Genomic DNA, 15,092 nt, shown 5'->3' with positions numbered 1-15,092 from the left:
TCTCAGTTAGGTTAACACATACACGTAGCATGGGATTTTAAATAATATAATAAATAAAAAGAAAACAGAGAAAAAAAAAAAAAAGAATAGAGCAAGCTAGTTAGAGGTCTTTACACACACACACACACATATACATATACAATTGCATAATAAATGAAAAGAAAATAGAATACAAAAATATTAGAAAGGTAGTTAGATTTTTTAAAGAATAGAATTAGAATAGTGAGTGTTAAAGTTAGAGGGTCAAATAAAGATGGAAGAGATGTGTTTTAAGCCGATTCTTGAAGATGGCTAAGGACTCAGCTGCCCGGATTGAGTTGGGGAGTTCATTCCACCAGAAGGGAACATTCAATTTAAAAGTCCGTAAAAGTGACTTTGTGCTTCTTTGGGATGGCACAATCAAGCGACGTTCACTTGCAGAACGCAAGCTTCTAGAGGGCACATAAGTCTGAAGTAACGAATTTAGGTAAATGGGTGCAGAGCCAGTGGTTAGTTTTGTAGGCAAACATCAATGCCTTGAATTTTATGCGAGCAGCTATTGGAAGCCAGTGCAAATTGAATTGGCTGGAAGACCTGCCAAGAGAGCATTGCAATAGTCCAGCCTGGACAGAACAAGAGCTTGAACAAGGAGTTGTGCAGCATGTTCCGAAAGAAAGGGCTTGATCTTCTTGATGTTGAATAAAGCAAATCTGCAGGATTGGACAGTTTTAGCAATGTGGTCTGAGAAAGTCAGCTGATCATCAGTCATAACTCCAAGGCTTCTAGATGTTTTTTAAAGAGTTATGGTTGATGTGCCTAACTTGATGGTGAAATTGTGATGGAACGATGGGTTTGCTGGAATCACAAGCAGTTCTGTCTTGGCAAGGTTGAGTTGAAGGTGATGGTCCATCATCCACGAAGAAATGTCACTATATGACACATGTACAGCTATGCACAGTATATACATTATACAGTACTGAAGTAGTGCAGTATTACAGAGGACAAATTACGGGTGTGAACATGGGATGGAGTTCAATTGTCTGATTGACTTAAATATATGAGAATGATAGTCAAAATACCATAAAAGAGCATGATTTTATGTAAATTAATATGAAAAAACTCTCAGCTGTGTTGGGGGCCCTGTCAAGATTCTTTTCATGGGGCCCAAAATCCTTAGCAGCACCCCTGATTGCATCCACCCAGAGCATAAAGGGAAATTTGGTTTAGTCTTAAATGCACAAGCTTGTCAGATTATAAACAAGATTATAAATGTGTATATTACGGCAAGCTTCATGCCTATTCTTCATCAACATTATACAAAATGTGCAAAATGATTCACAATATTACAATTTCTAATACAAGTTTACCGTGACATTGCACACCCTTAACTCAAAGCAGAAAAATGGTTTCATGTGTGCTCAATTCATTTATAATATAATTCCTGACACGGGTTGGTGATCCAGATAAAACGATCAGGATGGAGATCCAAATAGAAAGAGTACAAGTATAGGAATTCTAGGGGACACTCTGGAGGAGCGGGTACTGGAGGGGTGGGTTTCTCGGACACAGGAGGTTCAGGAGACAAAAGGAGGGCTGGATGGGACCAGCAGAGGCGGAGGAAACGAAGGAGGGCTGGATGGGACCAGTGGAGGCGAAGGAGATGAAGGAGAGCTGGGTGAGACCAGAAGAATTGAAGGAGACTCAGGAGCCGATTCTGGAGAGAAGAAGGGGCAGTAACTCAGGAGGTAGCACCATGTCCAACTTAACTTAAAAAGTATAACTTAACCTGGACAGTTTTTAAAGAGATTCACTGAAATTTGGCCAGACTTCCAGAAGTGGAGTGCTTGTTTAAAGACAGTGATAAACAAAAATGTGAAGCAGTCACTGACAGCTTGGAGTAGGATCATCACAAGATTAAGTTTTTGTCATGCTACTGTCCATAAAGCTCCAGGGATGGGAAGCCCGATGAACTGCTCAGCAGGCCAGCATCACGTTCAAAGAGAGTTATCTCACTTACGCTCTGTAACATGCTGTAAGCAGACACACAGCTGTCATCTTCTCTGACAGTTATCCCTTATGAGAGCCACTGTATGCGTGTGTATCAGGAGCTACATATGTCAAATGGTAGAAACTCCCACTGTGTGTGTTTATGTTGCTGCAGCTCATGGACTCCACTGTCACATCAAGAATTAAACTAATGCCCCTGGGCATAAATACTCAGGGTGCCGCAAATTTTATTGCCAGCAAAACCTGCACATGCGCTGTTAATCACATTAACAAAATGTTGTAAAGTTTTTAGATTTTTAGAAAAGGAAAATATGTCTCAAAAATGTTTCAAATGATCTATAGCAGTCAATGGGAGACAACAGCAAATATAATATGTGTTGCAAATAAATCCATGGCTTTAAAAAAAAAAATGAATTAGAGGAGAGAATATCTTACATTTACGGTCACTATCCTTAGCCATTGTATTAGAAACGCCTTCACACAGTGTTAACTCGTGTTTTGTAACTAATGCTAATTGCTAATTTTCAATTAGTGCTTTGTACTTTGCTATGGGAATGTTAAAGAAAATGTAGTCTTATGAATGTACAATAGTTCAAAACATCTGAAATACTGTATTTTTAGTGTTAGTAACTTTGGAAACGTATCATTACAGTCCATGAATGAACAAAGCTAAATTGAAGTGCTTCGGTGCTAGTTTGTGCTTAATTGGTTTGGGGAACTTGATTCACAGGCGATCTGACCAATCAGAAGGCTGAATCTGCCATTTTAGCCCGTTTCCACTGCAGGAACTTTCCCCTGGAACTACTCTGCAAACATTTCCCTGTGGGAAATACTGGCTTTTTGCAGGCACAGTGCAGGCTTTACCAAGGTGAGTCCCACAGCTTTGGGCTCACCACGGGCTCTCTGTGAGCAGGCCACACTAGTGGACTGTACACATTAATCCCATGATGGCCCAGTGTAAACCAGTCTGTTTGGGCCCAGAGCAACTTTTGTATCCTTTGGGCCCATGCAGGTTTTGTGTAAGCAGCCCTGTAGTGCAAAACTAGGAGAATAATTTGAAAATTGACTGACCTTTCTTTAGTCACTCAACTGAACTGGAATGGCTCAAACCAAAAGAGACTTTTTCAGAACCTGTTGTTTTATGTAGGCCAGGGATCCTGAAATCTGGCTCACAAGATCCAGTTTCCTGCAGAGTTTAGTTCTAACCTTAATCAAACACACGTGAGCGTGCTAATCAGTGTCTTCATGATCAAATCACAAGTGGGTGAGTTTGATGAAAGTTGAACTCTGCAGGAAAGTGGATTTCATATTTTAGGTGTAACCGTTTACTTTCTTACCAATAGGGGCACTGAGGTGTTTTAGGTTTAAGTAAAGCAATGCGGTTAGAGAGAGTTAGCAATAACAAGGGGCAGTAGACTGGTTGGGGAACCTCAGTCTAAAGTAAGGATTTTATTTTGTTTGTTGTTGTTGTTTTTGCTATATCTAGCTGTATTAAACTGAATGGAATATTTTCTATTTTATGTTTAATAAATTGATTTAAAAATCCCTTTGACTACTGTACATTTTTGACAATACAGACATTAGTTATGTGGTGGCCACATCGATTTCAGTTGTATAATAACTGTTTTCCCAAAGACTTAAGCTATAGTAGCTGGAAAGTATTTAATAGTTACCATACATTTTACATTAATTACTGTTAATGTGTCATAAAATGTAATTTTTAAAGTAAGTAAATCTGCAGTTTATTTATATAGACCTATTTGAAATGTGTTCCGGAGATGTGAGCTCCATGTGATCAGTGGGCCCTCAGTGCTCATGTTTCCCAATGAGAGCAGCCTGAACTCAGCTAGTCCTTCTGACATTTGCAGCTGGCTCAAATGTCTCTGTAGTGGTTAAACATGAGATTTAATTTGTTTTGGGTAAATCTAACAGGTAATCTTTGGTCTTTATTCTATTAATCTATTAATATGTTAATGAAAATGAAAAGAGGCAATACTGTTTGATATAATATTTTGTTTCATTGTAATGTATTGTATGTACATTCCCTGAACTACATTTCTGCGGCTATTAATATGTTAAAAATGAAAAAAAAAGAGACAGTGCTGTTTAATATCATATTTCATCTTATTGTAAAAACAGTGAGGTAAAATTGCAGTATAAATGACTGATGTTATCAAGTACGCTGCTGTCCCATTTGCAGAATCACTGGACTTGAGTTGTACCGTCCCCGGGAGTCGAATTTGCGAAGTCTGCATCCGAAATCTGCATACTTGGTATTGAGAAATGATTGCAGACCTATTCTTCACGGTACTTTAGACCACAATTGAAATGAAGACAGCAACAGATCTGGGGGTAAAAGTTCCTGGGACAAATTTTCTCAAATTGGGACAGCTTTTGTCCGACAATTAAAGCAGACAGGAGAGTACATTAACGTTGGTTGACCTGAACTTGAAAATGGTGTGTATTGATGTCTTTCCACAGTTAAAAGGTACCTTCTGATGTTCATTCAAGTTTATTGCATTATAACTAGTAGATATAAAAAGATGATCCGTTCACATTCTACTTCAGCTGAGGTGCTACAGGCGTCTGTAATGACACACAGAAGAGCCACAAAATGGTATTGTTGTTTAAATTTCACAAAATGACACAATTTGAAAGCTAAGACTTGGTTTCATATATACAATAACATGTTCTGATGTATCTGTCGACACGTTGTCAGTTTTCTCTTTGCGCCGTGATGTATTTTTACTGCTGAGAACATGTGTAGTGTAAGAGTGGCAAGGCTTGTCGGACCGAGTTACAGTAACAAAAGGGGACTTTACTTTTACTTAAAAAATGTCTCCCTACAAAGTTGGCACCTCTGGAAATCATTGTTTTTTCATGAGATCAAGTTGTCTTGGCAGCCGTTTTTGGACTGTCGATTATTTTTTTTTCTTGTCATAAAAAGCAATGTTTTACTCAGAAATACTCAAGTAATAAGTACCAACATATCTCTGTGCATTGTTTATGGCAATTTTTCTTGCTCTCTGATGATTTTCCCGTTACTGGTGTAAAGTACATCAGTGTTTAGCTGCAGTGGCATTTCTCCTGTACCTAGAATCAAAGGCTAAAACCATCCACAGAGGCCAGTTCAACTGAGCAGGATGCAAAGAGAGGATGGAAAGTGTCTTTTTTTAGCTTCACCTCTGTGGTGTGTCAGATGGCCCTCTGTGAAATCTGTACAAATTAAGCTCCTGGTAGTAGTTTTAGCATAAAAAAAAAAGTGAATAAATGACAAAAAAATATGGATATGGTTCTGAACATAGGTGCTGCTGACATTATGCTCTTGAATATCGCCGCGACATTTGCAGGAAAGGGTTTTAGATTAAGCCGAACACACTTTCAATGCCCACATGCTCATCAAGCAACCTGGATCAAACTGGGTCATTTGCACAATATTTCACTTTCAGCGGTGCATGGAAGTGAAGGAAAATGGTAGAATGCAAATGGACTGAATGGGACAGATTGAATTCAAATTGAACTGCTGTTTTAATGGTTGGTTGGAACAACTCTTCCGGTTGCGTTCGAGCTTTAGACACACACCGCAGAAGGAAATGAGAAGAGGTTGATCACAGCTGCTATGTCGTAGTTTATTGTTCCACATCCATGACAACAATTCGATCACATTAGGCTCAGTAGGTTGACCGAGGAGTTTTTAGTAAGCCCAAATGAATAAAATTTCCTTTTTATGTGACCTAATAATTGAGTTTATGGCACAGACAGAAAAAGCATATGAGAGACCGTGAGAGTGGGAAAAAAGGAGAACTTTTATTATCACCTTATGCATCAGCAATCAAATGTGAACTTGAAAGAAGCCTCACTTGCAAGTTTGAAGCAATCTTTCATTTTGATTCAAGTCTATTTCCAAGACATTTGTTGCATATTTAATGCATGTCCTCATTCTGAATGAGGGGAATAGCTAATCAGGATATGAATATTTAATTCCTTCAGTTTATTCACCTTGAATCCCAATTTACAGGGCATGGGGGCATGGGAAGACACTGACATGTTTAAAAATTTATATAATTCCTGATATTCTTTTTTTTTAAAGCACTTTGTTATATGATTAGGATGGGAAAATGAACAACAACACAAAGCCATCAGGATAGCTTTGTGCAGCTTTCCTCATGCACCTGCTGTTTCCATGGTGATTGTGATTGGATAGGTAGTGGGTAGTTAGCACCAGGCCCAATCAGGGTCTATTGGTGGGGAGGGGTGCTGGAAGACAGTTAGCCAACACGGGGATGACACTTCAATAAATCAAGCGCCGGGCAATCAGAAAACGATCTGGAACTAATTGCTCTTAGTGAGTAAGAGACGTGGAGGATCAATGATTTCTAGCCATGGATGTAAAACGGCATTATATGATTCATATGACTTTACCATAAACTTATAAGTTAAAAAAACTGAAAGCTTATGGTGAACACGAACACCATCATAGTTTAGGCAAATTATTAGTCTGGGGAAAAAATGAATAAACAATTGTTAGAAGTTAAAACAAATCATGAATTGAATGAATAAAATATTAGACTTCGGAGGAGTTGAATGCCGAATAAATTTCATTTTATAACATTTAAATTGACTTTTTGAATTATGATTTTGTTTTGATTCATGTCTTAATTATTCAACCCCTATTCAGCATGAAAGGGGGGGGGGAAGTAGGACTCTTGAAAATTTTTGTAAATTAACATTTAGACGAAATTTGATTATTTTTTTAATTTTTTTTTTAGCAACTCAAATGTTTAATCATAAACTTGTATAATAATTTACTGATGCCTTGGCTCCTTTGTTTAAATGTTTTCAGAAAATGTGGTTCATATCAGCAGAATGTCTGTCAGATATTGGGTATTATTATATATATATATATATATATATATATATATATATATATATATATATATATATATACTCGTAATTATTTTTATTAATAAATTCAATATATAAAAAATAGATTATTATTTGGTTCATTTTTAAGTTTTTAGTTTTTAGTCTTAAATTAAAATTAACTTTATTGTAGCTTTAATCATTTTAGGTAATGAGCAATAATGTTAAATTCATTTTTTTTTTTTTTACCATCCCTGATGTATTTAAAAATATCTAGTGTATCTAGATGAGAAATCTTGTTGTTCCCCCATATCTCAAGAATACATTATTGAATTATCCAGAGATGGAAATCATAATTCTTTTATAGTGGATATATCAACTGGCAGCCTCATACAACTGATCTCTGTTTCTTGATTCTTACTAAAAGAACATAAAACATTCTATTATAAGCCTATAATATAAAAACATAATAAAATGCAAAACGCCTGCTATGGGCTTATCCGATCTGCAATATCAGATGGTAGAGAGGTTCCTCTCAGCACAGAGAGACCACTGAGCCAGAGTGGACTCTGATATCACTATAATGACAAGCTTCCACGTCGACAGCGCTGGAGAGCACTTGACTGTGAGGGTGACCAAGAGATGGCCTCGAGGGCCGCGCCAGCACTGTGTTTTTCATTTATCTAAATGAACGGAGGATGCATCGCGCACTCCGAATTTTCATTCCTGCCCCTCTCTGCTGTTCATTAATGACTGATGAATGCAGCTGTGTACGAAAAAGGTTTGTTAAAGTCCTTTAGCGTGGCTCATGAATACTTTCTGGCTTTCATTTTCTCTCACCTCCTCCTCCTCTCCGCGATTGTGGTGTCATCTAAAATAGGTTATCTGTCAACCACCCACCCTTTATTCTCTGTTACCTTTATGGCAGAGAGTGAAGCAGGAGTTTTCACTTTGCCTCCAGCCAAAAGAAACATTTAGACCAGGTCTGGCTCCGATGAACACTGCAGTCCAAACTGTGCGCAAATACCTCCAACATCGACAACTGTGTGGACTGAATTGAGCCATTAATCTTACCGTGCATTAGCATTTGGCCTTACCTTGCACTACGTGAACCTCTGTTTGTTTGGCCAAGTGTAAATTCATATAGACAAATAAAATATAATCTTAAAATATAATGAACTGGTTGGATCTTCAGTTGGTTTCCAGTCTCACAAAAATATTTCATCTTGTTGAAATAAGATGCATTCACAATATAGCTTTGGAGCATTTCACTAAATGCTACTTTCTGTGGCACAGATATAATAAGTTTGTGTGGCATCTGGTGATTTCTAGTGAAACTGATTTTAAAGGTCACTACTGCTCTCTAGTGGTGAATGTAAAGTACTACAACAACAGAGATGGGGAAAACATCCCATTTAGAATTCCACAGAGTGGATCCACAACAAAAATAAGCATTTCATTTTGGATCCTTTATAAGTGAAACATATGTAATAATAATGATAACTGCTGTATAATGGATATTATTTATACTGTATGTATATATGTTTGATCACTTAACACTTCTTATTCAATTGATCATAATGGACAGTAAGGATATAATGGTCAACAATACATTAATGCTGTTCTTTTAAACTTTCGATTCATCAAAAAATCCTGGAGAAAAAAAAACTGCATCTATTAACTATGAACATCATAACGTTTTAGGCAAGTACCATGTTATGTCATAAAATATTTTAATAAGACTGAACTTGTATTTAATCTGATCACGTTTGATAAAAAATACATAATTTTAACGCCGCATGTCCACAATCATTCAAATGTAAAAATGATACAGCAAGAAAAGAACATTTAACAAAGAACATGCTATCAATGATTTCAGCCTGGTGCGAGTGTAAGCACTTTAAAAAAAAGCTCCAGTTATAATAAGTGAAACTGTCTGCAGTGTATAACGAATAAATCTCTTATTTACATGGCATGTAGGCCTACATCTGTACTTTGATGTTTCAGTATTCAGTGCAGTATTCAGTCAGAGCGCGTGCACTGACCAAAAATTCAGCAAATCTGCGATATTAAATAATAGAAATAATAAAGATTTTTTTTTTTCAAAATGTAGAAACATTTATATAATAAGCGAGTACACCATGAATGCTCGTTTTCACTCAATATCTTGTTAATCTTGAGTACCTATAGAGTAATACTGCATCCTTCATAACACCAAAAAGTCTTTAGTTTTATTATATTCATATCATAAGAGAAAGATAGTCTGTACCGATTTTTCACGGAAAAACACGACCGGCTGGAGGCGTGACGTGTGGGCGGAGCTAAAGAATCACGAGCACCAGTAGGCTTTTGAGTTGAGAGCGTTTGGAAGCTTGAGGACAAAACCAACCAAAACAAACCATGGCTAACAGTCAGATTCAGCGTATATTTATGATCCAGAATCAGATCCAGAGGCTGAAATTTAACAAGAGCAGCATCAGCAACAACGTCTCTATGTGGTATGTACTAAAACTGTATATATTTGCTTAGTGGTTTTGGAAGTGACTAAGTTCCACTTTATGTCGTCTTTTTTTTTTTTTTTTTTTTTTTTTTTTTAAGCTGTACATGTGGAAAGTGCAGTTTGATAACAACATTGCATGTTGTTTACTTGATGTGTTTACGTGCCGATAGCTAAGTTAACAACACAGAGATATTTTAAGCAGTTTTACTCACGGCCTGCGGTTCCAACACACGATCGTGAACCTTTTTCGTTGGGACTGCATTATCCTTAAGAAATAAACGATGTGCAAATCCGGCGTCAAACTGGGCCTTGTCTGTAAAACAAGCATCTTCGAAATGCAGGGAACAAAAAAAAAAAAACACTTGCAAAACTCCGTTGATGCTCTGTAAAAATAAACTCCATCCACTGGTCCCTTAATGCTGTTTCTCTTTTGGTAATCTGTGCAGGGTTGTCTTGCCCTGGCAACCAAAAACACACTTCTTTTGTGACATTTCGCGACGCTCTCGCTCTGATCAGTGAAGTCTGTTGTGCTCTCAGTGCTCTGCTATACGGGAGCGCGTGCTCTTCCGGGAGAAGTGCCCTCAGGACCCATATAAGGAAATTCTGCTCCATCTAACGTCACACAGACCCATACTCGAAAAAAACTTTCCGAAACTTGTGACAAACCAGAAGAGGTATTTTTGGAACAAAAATACTCCTTCAAACGTGCAACTTAATTTTTGAAACTTTGTCCATGTTTAGCATGGGAATCCAACTCTTTAACAGTGTAAAAAACTCAGTATGCATGAAATAGCATCTCACCCCCCCCCCCTTTAAGTGGTTTTAGAAGCTGTTGACTACCACATCTTTTCTTTCATTTTTTTTTCTTCTCAGAATTGACATTATAAAACACATAACCAGTTGTGAACATTTCATACACTGATTGTGAAACCGTAAAAGTGAACTGCATGACACGTTATACCGGCTTTTATACAGGTAAGTTAATGTGTAAAAGTGGACAATGTCTGATGTCCATTGCCCAAAGTAAGATAATTTGTCAATTTGATAAGCACAACATTTTTTGTTACTTAATTAAAATTTGCACTTGAGCAGATTTGCACTAATCACACTAAGGGCCCTATTTTAACGATCTAAGCACATGGTCTAAAGCGCACAGTGCAGGTGCACATCAATTGAATTTTATATTAGCATGAAACCAATTAAAAATAATATTGCTAACGGTGAGTATTAAAAATCAAATAAATTATCTTTCCACTTCTGAAGCTGCAATTATGACTATGTCACGTGCTTTGTTGTTGGAAAAAATTATGGACAGTCTATTTATGAGTATATTCTAGCCTGTTTCTTAAGTCTTAGGCCAAAATGTATAGAAGATATTTAGTCTTATGGGTTTTAATAACAAAACATTCTTTGGTAACCATATTAAAATATGAATAATCATCTTGCTGGCATTTCTATAGTTCTGTTCAAATGCTGTTTCCGCTGTGTTCCATTCATACAGTATGCATCAAATGTTGATTTATAGTAGTAAACAGTGTTGGGGGTAATGATTAATGTGAGTTACATAATCAGATTCATTTTTTTCAAGTAAAGTAACGCATTACTTTTAAAATTTACAAGAAAATATCGGCAGTTACTTTGTTTTCCAATTTATTGACTAACAAGTCTTCTGTCCTTGCGTTGTGTGTGCTGTGTGAACATGATGTAGTTCTAGACTAAATGTAAATGTGCATTAATTCATCCAATTCAAAAAAAAAAAAAAAACAGATTTAGTATTCATCTAAATTAATTAAAACAGTGAAATGCAAACTCAGAATATGACGCAAACCTGGAATAATTAAAAATGTTAAATAGCACAAATTTATCTAATCACATTTTGTTAATCAATGACTTTGCTTCTGAACTTTGATCCAGTTCAACCATACTAACAATCAAAATTACTCTAGATAAACTAACAATTGTGCTTCATTTTATTTATTTATTTTTATTATTGCTAAGGAGAGTGTTGAACCTTCCTCTCCTGCGTTCTACTCTACAGACGTTATGTAATACACTTTTATATTAATGGTAAGGTACTTTAAAATCAGAATTGATTGGCAAGCAGCTGCAGTTACTTCTGTTTAATGTGGTATTGATTGCCATTGGTTAATGTTTTCAATAAAAAGCAACCTATCGACAATGAACAGAGAGTGAGAGATACAGAATATGGTGGGGAAGCAACGAAAAAAAGGGCACCAAGCCTGTCATCAGAGGAACTTGAAGTTTTGCTGGACCTTGCTACCAGGTCAGAGGTCAAACTCCTATGGTCCACTATAACCTGCACATTTATGGCTGTGTATCCCTTTAACGATGTGTGTGCCTGATCCATCACTGATGGATTGGCGATAGGGATGAGTGTGGCATTCACCAGGCCCAAGACTCTGGGGATGCCAGCAATGACATGACAGCCCTGCTGCCGGCAGCCGGATGTAATCCCTGGCATGACGCAGTAGGGCGTTAGTGACAGTGTGGACGCACCTCCACACCGAAGCTCTCTTTAGCAAAAAACCTTAGCGCTGCAAGCAGCTGGATTTCAGGGCTTAAAACAAAATTCTGCCACGTTAACCTGACAAGCGCAGGTCTCAGAAGGTCCAGCAGCTCCATAATGAGTTGTCTTGGGAGGCGCAGTTTTTTTTATATATAGCCACGTTAGACAAAATGTCAAAAGGGCTTAAGTTTTGCAGAACAATACAATTGCCGGCTCCGTCTTTGATTCAATAAAGGACACGTTGGATCGGTGGCATAGTTGGTCGCTTACTGGACACCACCATGCTTACCCATTTATAGATCTTAGCCATTTAGAGCCAAATTGTTTGCCAGATTTTAATTATCAAAAGTGATTGCCAATTTAAACGCTTTAATGGCATTACAAAATAGTCTAGGCTAATTACCACCATTTAAGTTCTGATACCACATTAATTCAAACTTCATAAATATGCATGTATCCATCGCGAACATATTTTATTATTAGTCTTAAAATGTCCATAACATAAAATCATAATTGAGCCACAACATTGTCAACATACAGTAGTTTGACTTGCACTGTGCTGCGCTGACTAGTGTCTTGAGCTCAAACAACGCTAAGAGAGAGCTTACGAATGGTCCAGACCAACCTTACGAAAATGTGACTTACAGAAGATATACTTAGAGTACGAACGTGTCGGGAATCGTTCCATAATGTTAAGAGAGAGGTTAAGCAATAGGTGAAGAACGACTTAGCGATAAGAACGTTTTGGGGAACCGGTTCCAAAACTTCACAGTGCTATAGCTATGTTTTTCCTCTCTGCAATGTTTAAAATTTGCATACTGGGAAACTCGTATCAAAATAGTCTCTGAGTTTCCTTTGAGTTTCCCAGTAGTAAATACGACTCGAGAGGCCACTCATTTCCAATTATGGACTGGAAAATTTGTATTTATGATAATTCAGAAAGCATGTGAAGGCAACATTAATCCTACTTTATAGGCTATTTCCTGATGTGAGGAAGCCTGATGTATACTGCATGTGCATTAGCTCTTAAAGTGACAGCACCCTAGTATGCCTTCTGTTGTCTGTAATTTAATGGTAATTAAACAACGGAGGACGAAAAGAAAATTACTCACAGCTCTTGGTTGAATAACCTTTGTAGAATAAACAAAGATGAATATATATATATATATATATATATATATATATATATATATATATATATATATATATATATTCATTTATAAAGTGAAGACTACACAGTAGTAGTACCTGAATAATACTATAAGACATAGTTTAAAAAAAGTAAAAAAAAATTAAAGCACTGATTATTTATTTTGTTCAGTACCTTTGTTTTCTTGTATTTATTTGTGTTACTGCTTGTCAATTGTTTATCTGTATTTTAACTAGAGCTGCCCTCTAATAGTCGACTTATCATCAGACCAGAAGAGGCTTGGTTGACCACAATTTTATTAGTCGCTTAGTCGTAGAAAAAAAAAAAAATTAGTCACAGGAAACCAATGAATGTATGACTACTAGGCGACCAGAAAAATTCTTAGTTGTGGGCAGCCCTAAATTGTAACTGTAAATGATAACTCTGGCATTAGAATGATTTATTATAACATGAGGGTCCATGAGTCAACAAAATAGAAACAGGTTTAGATCACTTCTGATACAATTTGGCCCATAATATAGTAATGTACAGTATAGACCAAAAGTTTGGACACACCTTCTCATTCAAAGAGTTTTCTTTATTTTCATGACTATGAAAATTGTAGATTCACACTGAAGGCATCAAAACTATGAATTAACACATGTGGAATTATATATGGAATTATATACATAACAAAAAAAGTGTGAAACAACTGAAAATATGTCATATTGTAGGTTCTTCAAAGTAGCCACCTCTTGCTTTGATTACTGCTTTGCACACTCTTGGCATTCTCTTGATGAGCTTCAAGAGGTAGTCACCTGAAATGGATCCAAGATCCAAGATCCAACAGTCTTGAAGGAGTTCCCCGAGAGATGCTTAGCACTTGTTGGCCCTTTTGCCTTCTGTCTGCGGTCCAGCTCACCCCTAAACCATCTCGATTGGGTTCAGGTACGGTGACTGTGGAGGCCAGGTGATCTGGCGCAGCACCCCATCACTCTCCTTCTTGGTCAAATAGCCCTTGATGCCTTCAGTGTGACTCTACAATTTTCATTGTCATCAAAATAAAGAAAAACTCTTTGAATGAGAAGGTGTGTCCAAACTTTTGGTCTGTACTGTATGTTAAGGTAAATGTGAATGTAATATTATAATTTTTTAGATAAGATCTGTTCCACCTCCTCCGTATCTTCCACGTGGATATTACATCATCAACAGTACAAGAGATAATGTGATTGTGGCGAGGGGGGCGTGGTTTAGCGGAATCTGCAACGGGAGAGAGACGGGGGGGATCAGAGCGAGGCGTAAGTAGGTCAAGTGCAAATAACGAACACGTGTGTTTGATTGCAGTAATTGGCGTGGAGAGACCGGATATAAGAAGAGTCACCGCAGAGAGAAAGAGAGAGAGACACGCTGGGACCTCGTCGTGCGCTGGGAAGCTGAAAACCCGTTATTGAAGTCATTGACTGTGTTTGAGCAATAGTTTGCTGTTTATGCCCAGAGGGCATCGTGATTTGTTTGTTATTGTTAAATAAACGAGCGTCCCAGCAACAAGCCGACCCCTGCCTTCTTCCTTCCTATTAAGACTGTGTTGAACCTTGCTACAGTGGTGCCGAATACCCGGGAAGGAAGAAGAGCATCGTGATCAAGGAGGAGCAGGACAAACGCTTTGAGGCGCTCCTCCGGGCCCAGCATGAAGACCGCGAGCTGTTCCGGAGCTGGGTAGACCGGGAGGTCCGGGCCACCCCTTCGTTTAAGGACAATACATCTCCTCTGCCGCTCAACAAGATGGGGCCTCAGGATGATCCGGAGGCCTTCCTGGACCTGTTCGAAAAGTCGGCAGAGGCTCGAGGGTGGCCCCCCGCGGACTGGCCCCTGCGGCTCATTCCCCTGCTGTCCGGTGAGGCGCAGGTAGCCGCTCACCAATTGCCAGTCCAAAACCTCCTGGCCTACCAGGACCTCAAGCGTGCCATCCTCCAGCGGGTCGGTCGGAACCCGGAGCAACATCGCCAGAGGTTCAGGACTCTAACCCTGGAAGAGTCCGGCCGGCCCTTCGTGATGTCTCAGCAGCTCCACAGGGTCCCCGCGGGTCC

The sequence above is a fragment of the Carassius auratus genome, chromosome 22 (assembly GCF_003368295.1).
Source record: "Carassius auratus strain Wakin chromosome 22, ASM336829v1, whole genome shotgun sequence".
NCBI classification, from domain to species: Eukaryota; Metazoa; Chordata; class Actinopteri; order Cypriniformes; family Cyprinidae; genus Carassius; species Carassius auratus.
Note: the sequence above shows the minus strand (reverse complement) of the source record.